This window comes from Geotrypetes seraphini, chromosome 3, assembly GCF_902459505.1.
Source record: "Geotrypetes seraphini chromosome 3, aGeoSer1.1, whole genome shotgun sequence".
Taxonomy (NCBI): Eukaryota; Metazoa; Chordata; class Amphibia; order Gymnophiona; family Dermophiidae; genus Geotrypetes; species Geotrypetes seraphini.
In genome coordinates, this window is record NC_047086.1 from 222,098,006 (window position 1) to 222,117,577 (window position 19,572).

At 43.3% G+C, this 19,572-nt stretch overlaps 1 protein-coding gene across 6 annotated transcripts in view; it reads left to right on the forward strand.

Annotated features, from left to right (window-relative positions):
* Positions 1-929: 929 nt before the first annotated feature.
* The window catches only part of NCKAP5L (NCK associated protein 5 like), a 134,986-nt gene continuing 116,343 nt past the window's right edge, over positions 930-19,572 (forward strand). Inside the window, exon 1 of one of the 6 annotated variants that reach the window (XM_033937515.1) lies at positions 930-949. The gene's annotated coding sequence lies outside the window, so the exon portion shown is untranslated. Of the gene's footprint in view, positions 954-1,493; positions 1,514-1,909; positions 2,248-19,572 lie in introns of those variants that run through there. The other 5 variants (XM_033937516.1, XM_033937514.1, XM_033937513.1 and 2 more) reach the window with 5 other exon arrangements.

Genomic DNA, 19,572 nt, shown 5'->3' on the forward strand with positions numbered 1-19,572 from the left:
AGCGCAGGAGAAAGAAAAGCGAGTGTGTGATCCGTGGCGGCAGCACTGACGGCAACTTGCAAGCACACTGATTTTTTTTGTAGTTGTTGGCTCTTGGCTGGCTCGTTCCCAAAAGCATTTCTCCTCTCCAGTCCCCGCATCTAACTTTCAGTGTAAGTAAAGGATCTCTCTGCTGCAGTGCTCTCTTCTTTTCCTGAGGCCATGGAATGGGGGGGGGAGAGGGAAGCTGAGGACCTTTCTTTAGGAAAGCTGAGAATTGGGGAGGGGGCTGGGGACTATAGGAGACTCTTTATTTGGGGATGCTATGGGGAAGCTGAGAATCGGGGAGGGGGAATATGGGGCCTATTTCTTTGGAGGTGTTCTGGGCCTGGGGAAGCTGAGAATTGGGGGAGCTGGGGAGGGGGAATATGGGGTCCTTTCTTTGGGGATGCTCTGGGGAAACTGAGAATCGGGGAGGGGGGATATAGTAGTGCCGCCTGATTTCCTTGTTATTGCCTTATTTAAATAAAATATTTAAACTTAAAAAGTTGTGTCATTGAAAATGAATCGAATCCAACAAGGTGAATCAAATCGAATTGAAATATTTTTCACTGAATCGGGGCAGCACTAATGTGCAGTACTGTTGCCTGTTAAACCGTCTTATTTGCTAAATATTGAAGATGCAATCGGGTATCTTACCTAACTTCCAATCATTTTTCTAACATTTGCCAACTTGTTCTCAGCTGGTGCGATAGACAATTACAACATCCATATAGCCAATTTGAAGCTCAAACACTCATATCATTTGAATTCCAGAAGTTGAAAGTGATCCACCAGGGAACTTCTAGGAGGAAACCTTCCCCAGACAAAGCACTGAAACGGAAGTGCTATCAAAAGAGAATTTTTCTCACACAGAAAACTGGTTTTTCCATAAGAATGTTTTTCTAGTTCTACCCTGCTCTTCTTTACAGTAGGTAGTTACATTTCTGTTTGGGCGTGAGTGATATATGTAGGATCCAGTGATCAAGAATGTAAAGGAGAAATGTTTATAGAGAATATCCTTGGCTGAGGGTTCACTTGTTTTCAAGATGTAAACGTACATATTAGAGGCCAAAATGGGTAGACTGCCGCACTGTTAAGGTTTCTCCCAGCAGTATATATGTGATGTTATTGAATATCGCTTTGACTCAGTCGTCCTCCGTGTTTTGCTAGACCCCCTAGTGACTAGTTTTCTGGGGTGCCACTTTCTAACGCAACCGATACAGAAACGCTGCGCGCATGATTTAGTCCTTTTGCACTGCAGCAGGACACTTCCGAGGACTGTTTGTATGGTAGAGGGGGGGATTGCGCTCGATTTACTTTTAATGGATAAAAAGGCAATCCTTTTCCGATAGTCGTAGATTTTAAATTTGTATAGAGCAGAGGAAAAGAGAATTTGGGGTTCATCCGAGACTTAATGGCATAAGCGCTGCTGGAAGCGGACGTGCGCTGGAGATTGCTGATCGTTCGCCTGTCGCGTGTAGGGAGCAGATGGGTAATTGCTTTTGATGTAGGTGTAACAGGAGAGCAGCAGCATTGCGCTGTAATCCGCTAGATCCCTTCTTAGTGCAACGGACGTAAATACGTTTGAACCAGGCCGATCGTATGTTCTATCGAGCAGTGGTAGTGGCCTCAGTTAACTGGGCCTCTGCATTGCTGCATTACATCGCTTCCTTCCTGGCAAACGTGATTTTGGCTTTGTTTTGCTTTGGAAAGCCAGTTGAGATGTAATTCACGCTCTGCGGTAGGAATGGGTTTTATGCCTTTTTTTTTTTTTTTTTTTACATTTTGCATCCCCTGAATTCTGCGGCCTCTTTCTGGATGAACACCAGAATAATTCAGGCCCGGCAGATGGGCGGGAGGCACTGAGAAAGGGGGCTGGTAAGGGCTCAAGGCAGTTCCTGACCCTGAGGACTTGCGGCCAGGCAAGCGCGCACACGAGCTCCAGAGCCTGAAGGACTGGGACCATCTGGGAAGCGCACGGCCTGGAGCGGCCGCGGATTGGCTGGGGGGAGACCTGGAGGGGCGGGGCCCGCCGAGAGGGGCGTGACGTCAGGCGGTGTCTGGGCCGCGCGTCTGGGGATGGAGTGCTCGAGCCGCTGTTTGCAGTTTATGCTGACTGCAGCCCCAGCCTTTGTGCGCCCCTCTGCCGTCGTCCCCACCATGCTGGACTGAGCATTGCAGCCATCACTGCCGCTGCCTGCGAGCTGTGCTGCCACCGAGACGATGGTGAGAGACAGTGGGGGGAGGGGGGGAGGATGCAGAAAAGGACTGGGCTGTTGGGGAGGGGGAGGCAAGGAGTTGGGTTTGGGTGTTTGAGAGGGTTGAGATTTGAGCATGGGGGGAGGCTTTGAAGGGATCTGCTTTGAAGATGAGGGGAGGTGGTGTGGGGTTTCTGTTGTGTGGTCTGAGTCTGTTTATTGGGTGGGGGAGGGGGTACAGCTGCTGATTTTGGGATGCTGGAGGTGATTTTCTGTGAGTACGGCTGAAGTTCAGTGTTTGGGTTTGATATTAATGTGGGGATAAGTAAGAGAGAACATGGGTGGCTGTGCTTAAAAAATCTGGTGCTTAAAGAGAAGACTTGGTGGTACATAAGGACTACAAGGCCCAATGTCAGTACCGCAGACTCCTTGATTCCTAGTTTTAACCTCGCTTCTCCTTGCAGAGACCGGCAGATGTGTTTGCTCAGGCTTTCTTGAATAGTTACTATTTTTGCCCCTCACATCTCCTATGAAAAGACACTTTAGTGTGGCCAGATTCCTTCCTTATATTATTACTCATGAAATTTCCCTCCTTCCTTACCACATCTTCCGTTCTATTTAATAATAGTTATTTCTTGTACAATATTTACAAGCAACGAAGGATGTATGTCAGCTATACCCTCTTTTTTAATTCCCAAATTATGCATATCTAGATATTTAATTTGTGCTGAGTGAAATGAATGTATTGGAGGGCCAGGGATGGTTGTGAGATTTATTTCTCATGACCCTGACCCATTTTGCTTCAGACCCTCTTAGCTCTGAAAGTCTTTCTTCCTCAATTTTAATGGAAGCTTTGCTGCTTCAGCATTTTCTCCACAAAGGGGGAACCCTTCCAGAGAATAGCATAAAATCCTTGGCTTGTGTGTGGGGTTTTTTTTTTTCTTCTTTTCCCAAGTCTTGGATGATATCCACTTTTAATGTTTATTTTTAATGCTTTGACAGAATTCCTATCCTGAGTACACAAGACCTGACTGGTTCAAAGCCTGATTTCCACAGAGCTAATCTGAGCTCTTCTTTCTGTTAGGCTCAGCAATCAGTTAACTTACTAGTGGTGTAGCCTGTACTAGAATGGTGTCAAGACAGATCGGGTTTAGAGTGGAGTTGTCATGCAACTTGATGAAGTAATAGGTGAAGAATGAGCTTGAATGATGAATGAAATTGTAAAAGTGTGTGTGGGGGGAGGGAAGCAGTGTCATTGGTACTGAAAGACTGTTGTTACTCTATATAGCACTACAAAAAAAGAGACTTTTGGAAACCTAATGTTTATTTCTAGAGATTGCTCAGTGCTGGAAAACTGCTCACAATGGTAAAGGGGAAAGAACCCCTAGAAAGACATTGCTACTATGAGTGTCAGTACCACGTGACTTTTCTGCTCTGTGGAGAGACAGAAGGTCATCAGAGCAAGTGGAAGAAATACAAAAATAATTTCTTTTTATGGGCTTTTCTTTTCTTTTTTAATAAAAAAGACTAGGAAAAAAATCAACTTCCAAATTTGCTTTCATATGCTGCATGTACATATTACATTATATGAATTCATTTGACACAATGTGAGAATTAGCAGTAAATTTGAGAGTTTGAGGTAATTCCCAGCATATTACAAGTGAGGTTAATTTCAGACATATGCACTGAGCGAATCCAGTTGGAGATCCTGTCTAGTGAGAGACATTTAGTCTTGAAGGACAGCCTAATTCTGTACTGTGTTTTCCTTCTGATTTGCAATTTAGAACCTTGCCTCCAGCTATTTTTGATCAACCCCTCCCTCAGCTCCATGTCTGGAAATCCTGCACTGGAGCTCAACCTAAGAATTTACAATATGTAATTTGACTGCTGCCAGTACTGAGGATTAGAGATTTACCATAGGGACAAATTTTTCCCTGTCCCTGCAGGAACTGAATTTCCCTGCCCCATTCCCATGACTTTTTTTCACTGTCCCTGCCCCATTCCTGTAAGCTCTGCCTTCACCGCACAAGCCTTGAACACTTATGATTTTAAAGCAGTTGAGGCTTGTGCAGATGAGGGTGGAGCTTGCAGGAATGGGGCAGGGAAAGGAAAAGATCTCACGGGGATGGGTTGGGAAAATTAGTTCCCGCAGGGATAGGGAAAAATTTGTCCCCTTGTCATTGTCTACTGAGGATCTTTTCTTCAAAAGCTCATGTGTTAAGCACATGTAAAAAGAGTTTCTGAAATTTACAGTAGAGGTTAGAAGCAAGCTTCACAAGTTTGTAGCCATTCCAGGCCCCTCTCATGTACGCTGCAGATTTCACCTCTCTATCAGTGATAATACCGAGTCACCAATGGCATTTAATATGGAGGTACATTTCTCCCTGTGCCCCATTGAATACTGGGGAGAGAGTGGTGCAGTGGTTAAAGCTATAGCCTCAGCACCCTGAGGTTGTGAGTTCAAACCCACGCTGCTCCTTGTGACCCTGGGCAAGTCACTTAATCCCCCCATTGCCCCAGGTACATTAGACAGATTGTGAGCCCACCGGAACAGACCGGGAAAATGATTGAGTACCTGAATAAGTTCATGTAATACACCGTTCTGAGTTCCCTTGGGAGAACGGTATAGAAAATGGAATGAATAAATAAATATTAGCTTCAATGGCAGCTCTAGCAGTGGGGGAAGTGAAGTCAGTGCTGGAAGGACTTCCACAGTCTGTGTCCTGTTTATGGCAAGACAGATCAGGATGGGTTGAAGTTAACTTCGATGGCAACTTTAGTAGTGGGGAAGTGAAGCCGATGCTGGCAGACTTGTATGGTCTGTGTCCTATATATCTACAAATGCACGTGAATAGAACAATCTAGTGCAGGGGTGCCCACACTTTTGGGGCTTGCGAGCTACTTTTAAAATGACCAAGTCAAAATGATCTACCAATAATAAAATTTTTAAAAACACAAAGCACACTGTACGCAGAGAAAATGTTAATTATCATTTATATTCCGGTTTTTTATCAAAGAGGTCAAGGCAGATGACTTTATGCAATGTCACCTCAGTAACAACTATACAAAAATAAACAAATATACCCCTTCCTTTTTTACTAAACCGCGAGAGTGGTTTTTAGTGCAGGGAGCTGCGCTGAATGCCCCGCACTGCTCCCTGCGCTAAAATCCATTACTGCAGTTTAGTAAAAGGGGGCTATAGTGCAAAATATAGACAGAAGATATAAATTCTCAAAACGGACACATTTTGATCACTAAATTGAAATTAAAATCATTTTTCCTACCTTTGTTGTCTGGTGATTTCATGAGTCTCTGGTTGCACTTTCTTCTTCTGTGCATCCAATATTTCTTCTTTCAGCCTTCTCTCCTCCAGACCTCATTTCCTCCCCCAACTTTTTCTTCCTCTCTCCCTGCCCCCTTCCCTTTCTTTCTGTCTCCCAGCCCCCCCCTTTCTTTCTGTCTGTCTTTCTCTCTCCGTCTCCCCTTTCTTTCTTTCTGTCTTCCTATCCCCCCTTTCCTTCTGTCTCTCTGCCTGCTCCCTGTCTTTATTTTTCCCTGCCCTCCCCCAAGCCACCACTGCCACAATCAGGGAACAGGCCCCCAAGCCACTGCTGCAGAGTTCTGAGCTCTCCCTGTTTCAAATAGGATGCAGAAGCGCCGGGCCGACCAGCCTTCCCCACTGACGTCAATTCTGATGTTGGAGAGGAAGTTCCGGCCCCGCCTGGAAAAGACATAATGTGACCCACACGAGATTGAAAAGAAACAAAAACCTTTAAGCACTTACTTGTTTCAAGCCATATTAGTCTTGTAATTGTAACAGATTTAAAAATGGCGCCCGGGTTTTAACCAGGACGCCAACAGTAGTAACCAATCACATTGAGACACATCCACTCTGAAATTGAATGGACAAAGCACGTCATTGACAAAAAAATGAAAAATAGACCAATAGGGAGACAAAACATCACCAAAAGAAAGCAGTGCTAAAAACAGCTGGTTTTAAAAAAAACAACAAACCACTTGTCAATCAATATTGCTGTTCAATCTCTTTGGTTGCACGGACTTAAGTCTATGTATCCAGCGCTGTTCTTTGCGGTGCAAGAGTTTTCCTCTGTCACCTCCTCTTCTTTTTGCCAGTTGTAGATCAATCACAAAATAATGTAGATCCTCAAAATGATGTTTGAATTGTATGCAGTGCTTCTAAACATGCCCTTTTAATATTTGTCTCTCAAATATGATAAAATAATTGAAGAAAAATAGAAAACGTAAATTTAAATGCAAAAAAACTAGACACTAGTATTGGATTACTGGTTAATGCACAAGAGCCAATGATGAAAGTCACCACGTAATTTCTTCCTGCGGTTCAAAATGACAACAGTGGTGGAGTGGTGGGACTGAGGCATTTGCATTTAATCAATTACTACTTTAAGAGAAGATTTGGTATCTAGTCCTATTTCTTACCTTTTAATATTTGAGCAATGTTCGCTGAGGTGCACCTTAGGTTCGCTGAGGTGCACCTTAGATTCTCGTTCGGTCTTCCCAACATACAACTTGTTACAGGGACATGATATAATATAAATGACAAATTTACTATTGCAGTTGCTGAAATGATTGATCTTATAAATTTTGCCATCAACTGGGTTTACAAAGGAGGTCAGTTGTAAAGTAACAATACAGTTGACACAATGTCCACATTTGTAATGGCCCTGCGGTAGGTCAAATTGTGACTTTTCTTAAATGTATCAGATGGACTTACTATTTCTTTGATGTTCTTGCCGTGGGAAAATGCAATTCTCAATTTTATATTTTTGAAACACAGATGTGTTTGAACAATTCCCCAGTGTTTTCTTTTTTTTTTCCCCCCAAGTCTTTATTCATTTTAAAAGCCAACACAAAGTGCAACAGATTAACCAACAATTGATACAAAGAAAAAAAAACAGCACTTATTACATGAATTGTATTTTCTTTTATCTTTTTGTTAGGTGTAGCTAAAAAAAAATTGTTTTTTTCAGTATTTAATTTTAATTTAAAAGCAGTCATCCAAAGCTCGATCTGATTTAAATATTTGCTAAAAAATTAATAAAACCAGGTGACAAATAGGTTAACGGTATAACCACAGTGATATCATCTGCATAAATATAAATGTTGAGCTTTAGATTTTGCAGCAAATTATCCAACGAAATAAGATAGATATTGAACAAAGTCGGAGATAAAGGGGAGCCCTGCGGCACCCCCGCAAGTGTTGTCCTAGCTATAAGATAAGCTATCGTCCTTAAACACCCGGTAGGATCTTTTGCCCAGGAAACCGTGGAACCAGTTTAAAACATTTTCTGCAATACCAATGGATTCCAGACAATCAAGTAAGATGGTATGATCCACCAGGTTAAAGGTGTGCGGTGTGTGTCTCTCTGTCTTTCCAGTTGGATTTCGCTCTTTAAGTTATTTCCAGACACAGTGGTTCCAATACAAAGCGGATTTTAGTCCACTTGCATTGCACAAGGCTTTTGTCTTTATTGAAAAATTACCGAGGAGGTTTTTTACGCCAGTGATTTCACTTTACCCCGGTAAATCTCCACCTGTTTATAACTTGAATTCATCAGTTTGGTGGAGGGGGGAATCTGAGGCTTTTTCCTCCTCTTGATAATCTTCATAGATAATCTTCTTGATTATCATGTCTCCCCACTCCTGGCCAAGCTCCACTGGCTTCCAATAATCGCCAGGGTCCACTATAAATGCGCCTGTTTAACTTTCAAAATCCTATATGGTATCCTCCTTCCCTTTATCCCTCTTTCTTGGAATTCCTCAAACCCTAATACCACCAGATCCTCCCACAAATTAAAACTATCCTTCCCCTCGCTAAAAGGCATTTCCCACACAGGAAAGCTAGGGACCTCCCTCCACTTCAAAATCACTGAGCTCTGGAGCAACCTTACCTCCCCTCTTCGGAACTTGAGCTCTCTCCAAGTTTTCCGCAAACATCTGAAAACCTGGCTTTTCTCAAAAAATGTAAGTCTCCCTCCAACTTAGGAATCAAGGAAGCTCTTATATCTTGGCATCCCAAGTCCTCTAAATTTTCTTCACACTTCTACCTCTAACCCTCTGTTGTAGTTCCTTCCTATTTCTCCTACTGTAAACCGCGTCAAGCTCTACGAACGTGGAGATGATGCGGTATACAAACCTAAGGATTAGATTAGATTAGAAGAAGCGTTGTTGAAGTGCTGGTTGTGGGCTATCCGGTCTTTGTTTTGGAACCCTGTGTCTGTGATAACACGATGACTTCTCTTCATAGATTCCATTGGTTTTTCATGATTAGTTATACTGTGCTGAAAACCAGGTCGAATGTGTGGTTGTATTATGTTGGTTTTTCGAAGGGCTTGTGTTGGATTTGCTACCACCAGGTCAAAGGCACAGCTTAGGTCCAACTGCAAAATCATAGCGCTTGTGCCTTGACTAAAAAGGGAATGTAAATAATTTAATAGCGAGGCCATAACTGTTTCTGTGCAGAAGCCAGACCTAAAACTTGATTGGTTATTATGCAAGATATTAAACTTGTCTAAATAAGTAGTCAGTTGAACCCGTGCTCTGGGGCTCTAATGGTACCACTGTCAGTGCCGGCTTCCCTTCTCTACTCCCCCTGGGATGCAACTTCCAGTTGAGGAGGGAAGTGAAGGGAAGCCGGCACGGACAGTGGTACCATTTGAGCCCAGAGCACGGGTTCAAGCCGCTTGCTGCCGTTTTTTTAGTTTGTTTGTTTTTTTTAAAGTCAGGCGGGAACTTTTGGTGGCTGAACTTTCGGCAGCTCTTCAGTGTTGAGCAGCGGCGGCAGATGGCAGCCGGGTGCTCACATAAATTAGCCAGGCGCAGTGCCTGGCTAAAAGGCGCTAGGGAGAACACTAGTCTGTTATTGAGAAAGGCATGGGGGAAGCCACTGCTTGGCTTGTATTGGTAGCATGGAATATTGCTACACCTTGGGTTTTGGCCAGGTACTAGTGACCTGGATTGGCCACCGTGAGAACGGGCTACTGGGCTTGATGGACCATTGGTCTGACCCAGTAAGGCTATTCTTATGTTCTTATAAGTTTATTATAGTTGGCATTACAGATGGATGATTCCTGGATACCCATGTCATATCTAACTCTTCTTCTTCAGCACTTAAGGTTTGACCATAGTACTGGATGTTGACAATATTTGCAAGAAATTGAACTGGAGACAATGCTTGTCCCATTCGTTTTTTTAATGCTTGTCTTTCACCATGATGAAGAAGTAGTCCATTTCCCATTCATCATGAAATGGTAGGGTTTGCTCTTCTTTGGAACACTCATCTTCGTTATACTGGGGTGGCTGGATGTAAGAAGTATAAACACTGGCTGAATCGGGTCCAAAACTGTCACTGTCCCAAAGAATTAAAGATCAACAGGAACTGAAGACCTCTGGATGATGTGCAATACAAGAACTGGAGATGCTGAAACCACACATGCAGTTCTAAAAGTAAAAATAAGAATTCATCATACTGGCACCAATAATCAAATGCCACCAACAGTCATCAAAAAAAACTCAAACACCTGTCCAGCAAACCAGATAAAATCAAATACCACCACACGTGATTTAATAAATTCTGCATACAGTGTAGAATCAACACAAAGGCAAGGTGAAATAAAATTGCAGCGGCAAGCAAAAGTCACAGTGGTTTGAACCAATTTGAAGGCAAGACATAGGCAAGTTAGAACAAAATTGGAAAAGCCCGCCAAAATCGCCAAATTCTTGACACTTTGTTGTGTCTGCCCGAAAACGTTTAATGAAAGCGGACTATAACGTGACCAAAGACCAGCACACGACACAACTAATACAGTAAGTGTATTCAGGTAAAGCCCGGGTGAATGGATATCTCCCGGTATATAAGACACTTCTAAGGGGTGTTGGGGGTGGGGCAGGAATGGGTGATCTGAGAGGCAGGAGACCAGGTATGATGCCGGGCCTGTGGCATATCATCGTGGGGCTTGGGCAGCGGCCCCCTGGGATACCCACAAATTATTGGCACGAAAACAACAAGCACCCCCAATACACCCACAGGCAAGATTCCCACAGACAGGCAAAAGATTAGCAGCGGCGGCAAGCCCTCGGCAGATGACCTGCCGGTACGAGCTCTCTCCTAGCGATGGGGCAAGCTGCTGGAGAGATGGAGCCAAATGGGGCTGGCAATCTACCTCTGACCCATCCATGATCTACAGGTAGATTGCGATTTACCTGTTGGACATGCCTGGTATAGAACTCAGTGTGTGTTCTGCATGCAATTTTCTGCACCAAGTCTCCTGCATTTTGGGGACAAATTTGTCTTAACCACACAAGCCTCGAACACATGATTTTAAAGTGTTCAAGGCTTGTGCAGATGAGGACCAAGCATGCAGGAATGGGACTGGGATTTTGAGATCCCGCAGGGATGGGGACATTCTTGCTCTTGGCTCCTTCCTCAGTTACATGTTTTGGTCCCTGGGCTCTTCTGCTGTATTTTCCCTCCCTCAACATACACACAGGGATGAAGTCCTTAGATGACACATTCTAATATTAATAATTTGCATAATATCTAGATATGCATAATTTGGGAATTAAAAAAGAGGGTATAGCTGACATACATCCTTCGTTGCTTGTAAATATTGTACAAGAAATAACTATTATTTATATATGCTGCATTGATCAGACATACATATAAGCAGTCCGTACTCTGTGGCACTTACAATCTAGGACACACAGAGAGAAATAAGAAAATCTGATTTAAACAGTGAAGCCATGATTGGAAAGAACTAAACCATAAGAAAATAAGAATTGCAGTACTGGGGCAGACCGAAGCCATCAAGCCCAGTATCCCGTTTTCAACAGTTGCCAACCCAGGACCCATGTATCTAGCTAGATCCCAAGTAGTAAAACAGATTTTTTTTGCTGCTTATCCTAGGAATAAGCAATGGATTTCCCCAAGGCATCTCAATAATGGCCTGTGGACTTCTCTTTTAGGGAATTACCCAAACCTTTTTTAAACCCCGCTAAGCTAACACATTTTACCAGACAGGTTATGAGCAGGACCACCAGTGTCCCATGATTCTGTGACAGTGGGAGGGCCTTCAAAATCCACCTCTTTCTGCAGAATTCCCCATTTCTCCATGGAATCAAGCACCAACAGCCAATGGCTGCTACATCTCTCCCTGCTTAGTAAGATCTCGGCTACTTCTTAGCACAGCAGGTGGGCTCATCAAGTTACACTTCCCTTTCTGCTTCTGGCCTGGGGGAAGAGGTCTGCTCTGATCCCATGTGTTATAAAGCAGAAGTGCCAGGCCAGAAGCAGTGAGGGAGGACACAACTTGAAACAGAGTGCTCTTGCTGTACTGGAAAGAAGCTGGGATTGCATCTTCTTGCTGCCACGTGAAAGAGGTGCAGTGGGTGGTGGAGGCAAGGGAAGAATGAGTGCAGGAGGTAAAAGGAGATTGAGAAGGTTTGGTGTTGGAAGGAGGGTTTGAGTGGACTGACCTTTTTGTCTTGATCTTTAATCCCCTCTTTCCTTCCTCTTCCCTGTTATTGTTATACTCCATCTCTCTTGAAATCTGTTCTCCATTTCCCCCTGACATCTGTTCTCTCTGCTGAGATTTCCTCTCACCTCATTCTCCAGATCTCTTCCCCATTTTTTTTTTTTCTCTCGTCCCTTCGCAGGACCAAATCAAGTAACTGGGCCCACAAATACCAGAAAATTACTTTTCTGAAATGAAGACAACCCCAAAGCATAATTTAATATATAAATATATGAAAGTCTATAGAATGTGCTACAAATGCTGCGTAAACAAGGAGCTATGTTTGTAAGTGAGATAAAGACCTGAGCGAGCTGGAAAATTTGAGAGTGCTAGCCTCACTAGGTTTTAAGAGTGATCAGGAGTAACTGACCCACTTAAGTGACTGGTCATTAAGATAGCAGTTTGTGCAGGATGAGAAAAATCAGCTGCAATCAAAGGGAAATGTTCTGTCAGTTACTCAAACTCAGATCCATTAGCGCGTGTTTTTCTGGAGGTGGGTAATTTTTCAAATAGACTGTTTATTCAGGTAACTGATTTTTGGAAATTGCCCTCATATAAACAGGTTTATTAAGCAACAAGATGTACTATTACGCATTTTTACAGGGGGTGATCTCTAAGTGGGCTGGTATTGATGATGATAATTGTTGCTGAGTTTGCAGAAATCTCAAGGAGGGACCTGAAAGTTAATGGAGGGGTGGGGCAGTTGGCCAAAGATTCAGCTAGGGCAGGGGTAGGCAATTCCAGTCCTCGAGAGCCAGAGCCAGGTCAGGTTTTCAGGATCTCCACCATGAATATGTATGAGATGGATTTGCATGCACTGCCTCCTTGAGATGCAAATCTATCTCATGCATATTCATTGTGGATATCCTGAAAACCTGACCTGGCTCTGGCTCTCGAGGACCGGAATTGCCTACCCCTGCGCTAGAGGCCTGCTTATCCTCAGAAGTGTCCGGAGACTACTGACATTTCTTTGTAGGCCCTTTCCTGCTCTGGTTTATGCTGGAGAGAAGTGCAGGTTTTGGGTCCAGCAGTGAGCAGTCTGGTCAGGCAGGCTGGCTTTTGCTTTGCTTTCCATTCTGTCTTCATAGACTTGGTAGCTGGTGTAGTTATAAATTGTCATGAATTTCCTCTCTCGTAAAGAGTGGCTATTTTTACCTATGTTGTGTCTGAACAGGATCTCTGGCTCCATTTAGCTTCTGAATAAGCTCTTTTTTTCCTGCTTTGTCCCTCTTCGGAAGACGCTTATGGCACGTTCGTGTGCTGGGTCTCCAAGTTTTCTGCTCTGTCCTAGTTGGTGGCCTTCAGGCATCAGGAATAGTTCCAAAACCTCTCGTTAGCTGCCTGTCCTGACTGGATTATTTACTTTACTTTTCATTGCTAGTAATGTGAAACAGAGCAAGAAACTGAGATCTCTGTGTGCATGTATGTATGTACCACCTCATTTCCACACATATGGGAATGCTTAGAGTGTAGTGTACTCATTTGCACTCCACCCTCTTGCATTTTTAGTCCTTGTTATGTCATGGGAGTTGCACATTTCCTTAGAACCCCTTTAAATTCTGTCAGCCTTGCTGGAAAACGGCCTATTGTGGAAGCCTGGAACGATCAAGTAATTTTTAAATACAGGAAGCTTTCCTGCCGCCAATATCCTTTCTAGCTGCCCTGTTTTCCTTCCTGAGTAAGTGCAGCATGAGAGGGGAGCAGGCTGAGTAGCCAGGAGAAAAAGGAGTGCTTCCTTGCAATATTGGACAGACTTGTATGGTCTGTGTCCCACACACGGCAAGAGACAGAGTGGTCAAATCCAGCACGGAGGCCAGTGTTGGACAGGCTTATACGGTCTGTGTAACTTCAGCATTTGGAACCTAGGACAATACCAGGTAGACTTTACAGTCTATGACCCAGAAATATCAAAGAGACAAGTTAATTTATCATGTATTTTTAATGGGTATAACAAATGAGTAGACCGTTCAGGTCTTTATCTGCCACCATTTACTATGTTCTGCACGTGGCGAGAGACAGGTGAAGGTTTGATAACTCCAGTGTGTTGTTCATTTTATTGTCACATACTGCAAGTAAGGGAACTGCATCTTAAGAAGGGAGGGGCAGGCATGTGGTGTACTGCTGACAGTATTCGACTTATCATCCCATCTTGTTTGGCTGCCTTTATGGCTGGCATGGTGGTGGTGGCTTCACAAACAGCGTTTAAACATGGGTGACCTGGGCCTACACAGAGTGATGGGTGAGGCTCTAGTCGCATTGTTGGATCGTGAGGGTCATTTTCTGCCATCATTTACTGTGTAATGTAAAAGCTAAGGCTGCAGTAAGAGACTAGCTATTGTTATCTTGGATTAATAAGTCAGGGCTTTCCTGATTTTGCTAGCTTTGTCGGGCTGGAACAAATTAGACATTGTGGAGGCAATTTAATAAAGACATTTTCCTATGCAGAAGACTTAACAAAGCTATTCCAGGGGTTCTGGGCATAAAAGTACTCTGGGGAGACAAGAAGATGAGAACTTTTGAGACCTGCATTTGGGCATATTCTGGGCAGAGGGTAGGTAATTTACACATACACTTTTATGTGGCCCGCAGTCCAATGCCCCTGATGTTATCTTGTAGCTGGCTCCCTGTTCTTCACAGCCGCAGTGTGCATGAAGCCACTTGCAGCGGCTTCTCGTGCATCCTGCACCTGAGCCAAAGCCTTCTCTCTGACGTCCAAGACCAAGAAAATGTGCCACAGAAACAAAATTTTCAAACACATCTGGATAAGTTACCTCCATGTTGCATCTTATGAACTCCAGGAAGCTCTCTTTGATCTCATGCAAGTACTATGGAGAGTATTAACAATAAATTTGACAGACTGGAGATCATGACTGAAGTCTACAAAATCCTGAGTGGAGTAGAATGGTACAAGTGGATCGTCAGAAATTATAAAAACTAGGGGACACTCAATGACGTTACAGGGAAATATTTTTTTAAAACCAATAGGAGGAAATATTTTTTTCACTCAGAGAATAGTTAAGCTCTGAAATGCACTGCCAAAAGTTGTGGTAAAAGCGGATAGCGTAGCTGGTTTTATGAAAGGTATGGACAATCTCCTGGAGGAAAAGTGCATAGTCTGTTATTAAGAAAGACATGGGGGAAGCCACAGCTTGCTTGGATCAGTAGATTGGAATGTTGCTACTCTTTGGGGTTTGGCCAGGTTCTAGTGAAATGGATTGGCCACCATGAGAACAGGCTACTGGGCTTTATGGACCTTTGATCTGACCCAGTAAGGTTCTTATACTCCACATACTCTAGTTTAGAAATTAGGTTAATTATAGTACTGTCAAAGTATGTGCAAAACTAACTTATTTGAAGACACTGCCTGGATATTTCTATTAGGCTTTTCTCACTTAAAAATTATTTCTGTATGGAATAAGTAACCCCTTAGTATAACCTTGCCCTAGGTCAGAGCTTCCAAATTAGCCGGTTGAGCTGTGGAGGGTAATTTATAACAGGTGTACAGGCATCTATCTGAACCCTATTTTATAAAAAAGATACACATAGTAGATACCTATGTGTCTGTATAAAATACTGGGATTAATTGGCAAAAACTGTGGCTAGATTGCTCCGGAGAAGGTGTTATTGTTAGCACAAAGTATATGTGTAAATTACCTACCCTCTGCCCAGAATATGCCCAAATGCAGGTCTCAAAAGTTCTCATCTTCTTGTCTCCCCAGAGTACTTTTATGCCCAGAACCCCTGGAATAGCTTTGTTAAGTCTTCTGCATAGGAAAATGTCTTTATTAAATTGCCTCCACAATGTCTAATTTGTTCCAGACCGACAAAGCTAGCAAAATCAGGAAAGCCCTGACTTATTAATCCAAGATAACAATAGCTAGTCTCTTACTGCAGCCTTAGCTTTTACATTACACAGTAAATGATGGCAGAAAATGACCCTCACGATCCAACAATGCGACTAGAGCCTCACCCATCACTCTGTGTAGGCCCAGGTCACCCATGTTTAAACGCTGTTTGGATTTGGCCCACGGGCTTTGAGTTTGACACCTGTGCTCTAGAGTTTACTTAACCTCTGGGGAATGTCTTTTTGGTTTCTCTTTGTTGGGCTTGCTGGAAAATCAGAGTGGAGAAGGATACCATGCAAGGAATTCTGGATTTGAAGTGGAAAATCGGAGTGGAGAAGGATACCATGCAAGGAATTCTGGATTTGACGGCAGTGATTCCTCCGCCAGAGGAGCAGGATCTTGATTGTTATTCCATCTATTTATTGGTTCCCAAAAAGGAGGTGCCTTCCATCAGATTTTAGACTTGAAAAGTGTCAATCATGCTCTTCAGGTACTATCTCTTTGTATGGAGACCTTGCGGTCAATCATAGTTGCAGTACAGCCAGGGGAATTCCTTGCTTCTCTGGATATGGAGGTTGTACATTGGGCCAGAGCTCACATGAAGCCCCTACAGTCCAATCCTGTCTAGATGGCCTCCATACACGCAGTAATTGGAAGACAGAGCTTAGCCCACCAGAGTGTTTGGTGATGGATGGTGGAGAGTCATCTGTTAAGAGGGGTGAGTTTACAACCCTTGCAGTGGATCTAGGTCACCACAGATGCCAGTCTTTCTGTGTGGAGGGAGGCTGCTTGAGTGAGAAGGCCAGCTGGTCAATCAGTGTGCTGGAGACCAGAACGATACACTTGGCACTGCTATCCATCCTGGATGTGATTTAAGGAAAGGTGGTGCAAATGTTGTTGGACAATGCCACGGCCATGGCCTACATGAATCACCAAGGGGGCACAAAGAGTCTTTCGGTGGCCAGTGAGGCGGCTCTCCTCATGGCTTGGGTGGAGGTTCAACTCTCAGATCCATTTGCGGCGCATGTCGCAAGTGTGGACAACGTTCAAGCAGACTATCTCACCAGACATCTTCTGGATCCAGGAGAATGGCATACATTCGGAGGTCTTCGCCTGAATCGTGAGCAAGTGGGGTCTGTCAGTCATGGATCTCATGGCGATGTTGCCCATTTCCCAGGTCTCTCATTTCTTCAGTGGAAGAAAAGATTTGCAAATGAAGGAACTGAATGTGCTAGTTCAACACTGGCCTTCTCAGGGGCTGTTATATGCGTTTCCGCCATGGCCTCTGATAGGCAGAGTCATTCAGCAAATTGAGAGGTATGACAGCCTGGTGGTATTGCTCATGGTACAGGGATCTGGTACATCTCCTAGAGGAGGATCCTGTTTGGCTGCCACTTCAGGAAGATCTTCTGACTCAAGGTCTGGTGCAGATGGAGGTTCCAGCTCGGTTCTCACTTATGGATTTGCTCTTGAGAGGGTGCAACTGAGTAAAAAGGGCTTTTCTCCCACAGTCATTGCTATATTGTTGCAGTCTAGAAAAAGGTTTACTTTGCTCACTTATTTGCATGTTTGGCATATCTTTGATCTTGGTGTGTCGACCGGCACGTAGTTCTCTCAAGTCTTCGATCCTGGACATTCTGGAGTTTTCCCAGGATGGTTTGGATAAGGGCTTGTCTTTGTTTTCTCTGAAGGTTCAGTTGGCAACCTTTCCTGTTTCAAGGTCTTATTTGCAAGCATTCTATAGCTTCTTGTCTGGATGTTATCAGTTTTCTTTTGCGGGGTCTGTCTCATTCGCCCTTCCATCCGTTCTGCCTTAGGACCTTAATTTGGTCTTGTCAGTCCTCATAGCAACTCCATTTGAGCATTTGTTGGGTTGCACCCTGAAAGGTCTGTTTTTCTCGGGGTCTTGTCCTCAGCTCAGCGCATCTCAGAATTGCAGGCCCTTTCATGTTGGGAGTCTGTTTTGCTTTTTTCGAGACTACTGTAACATACTTCTCTCGGGCCTCCCACACACCCATCTCTCACCTCTTCAATGCATTCAAAATTCTGCTTCACGACTCATATTCCGTGAGAGCCACTATTCTCACATTACTCCTCTCCTCAAGTCACTTCATTGGCTCCCCGTCCATTTCCGTATACAGTTTAAACTCCTCATGTTGACTTACAAGTGCACTTGCTGTGAAGCCCCCCAATATCTCTCCTCACTTATCTCCCCCTATTCCTCCCCCCATGATCTCTGCTCATCGGGCAAGCCCCTTTTGTCTGTACCCTTCTCTTCCACCACCAACTCCAGACTCCATCCCTTCTTTTCTGCAGCACTGTATGCCTGGAATAGGCTGCCTGAATCAATACGTCATGCTCCATCCCTGGCAGTGTTCAGATCCAAGCTAAAGACCCACTTTTTTGAAACTGCCTTCAATTCTTAACTCCCAGTCACTGCTGTCAGATACCTATACCCTAAACCTATACTTTATCATTTCCTCTATCATAATCTCCCCAACCCTTAAATGTCCTGTCTAAATTAGATTGTAAGCTCTTCTGAGCAGGGACTGTCTATTGCATGTTAAAATGTACAGTGCTGCATACGCCTTTCAGCACTATAGAAATAATAATTTATTTATTTTAAAGATTTCTATACCGTTTACAGCTAAATGGTTAACAGAATGTACATACATAATTTTAAGAACATAAAATAAATATACAGACAAGCCTTAAAATTCATAGCTAAAAAATACTAACATAATTTTGGATAAAAACAGAGCTAAAGAGTCATGGCTAAAAATTAATAGCATATCATGGATACAGATGAATAGCGTATCTGTAGGTTATAAACAGTTTATCAGGTTTACCAAAAAAAAAGAGATATGTCTAAAAGAAAGCATCAACAAATAATGTGTTTTATGCTTAAATCTTTTATTGATTTTTCAATTTAAATTTCAAGTATTACACTTGTACAGAAAGCAATAATAGAATGGATATCAAATACAATGCACATATAACTCATAAGTTAACAAATTTACTATTTATGCTCAAGTCCTCAACTTAGGATCCAAGAATCAAAGAAAAATTGGCGAAATAATAAATAATATGTTTTAAGTAATTTTCTAATATAAACGACTGGGTAAATTCAAAAAACAGAAGTGTTCCTAAATGTCCATATCGAGAAACAAACTACTAAAGGAACAGTACAGCTACTTCAAAAATCTTTAAACCTTAGGTGGTGCTCAGATTCCGAGATGGAAATCAAGAACTCAATGTGGGGACTTAACCCCTGTAGAGACTCTTGTGGTATCTATCATTGCACCGTATGGAAAAGATGTTTTAAAGTACTTGTTGATAATTGGCTCAAAGTATTCACTAGTCTCTTTTTATGTTTGAATCATTTTTATTAAACAGAATTTGCAGAACAACAGGCACAGCAAAACATTTTTCAAAACATACCAGAAATCCAATCCCCACCCACCCAACCAAACCCCCCACCCTCCCACCCACCCTCCCCCCACCCCGGCAGCAGCGGTGTAATCAAAAAACAAATGAATCTAAGGAATTCAAACAGGCCAAAGTTGGGATTGAACATAAGCAGTAAAAGTCAAACTAAATAGGTGCCAGCATTGATAATAGAGACGTCCAGATTTGGACGACAAATCCAGTATCTCACGGCGTTCCAACAGCATTTGTTGTAGCATTAAGGCTCTCCATTGTGAGATAGTCGGGGGTTGAGGCGAGAGCCATTGTAGTAATATACATTTCCGTCCCAGAAGCACCGTTTTCCGAATAAAAGCTGCACAGCCTGGTATGGGCGGATGAAATCGAATCTGCAGGGTAAAGAGAAAACTGGGGTGTAGTCTCCAAGAGCAATTCCAGAGCCGTGCCACCCAAGTCACCACTTGCATCCAAAAGGAAGATATCATGGGGCAGGACCAAAACATGTGTCCAAACGAGGCCATAGGACTGGTG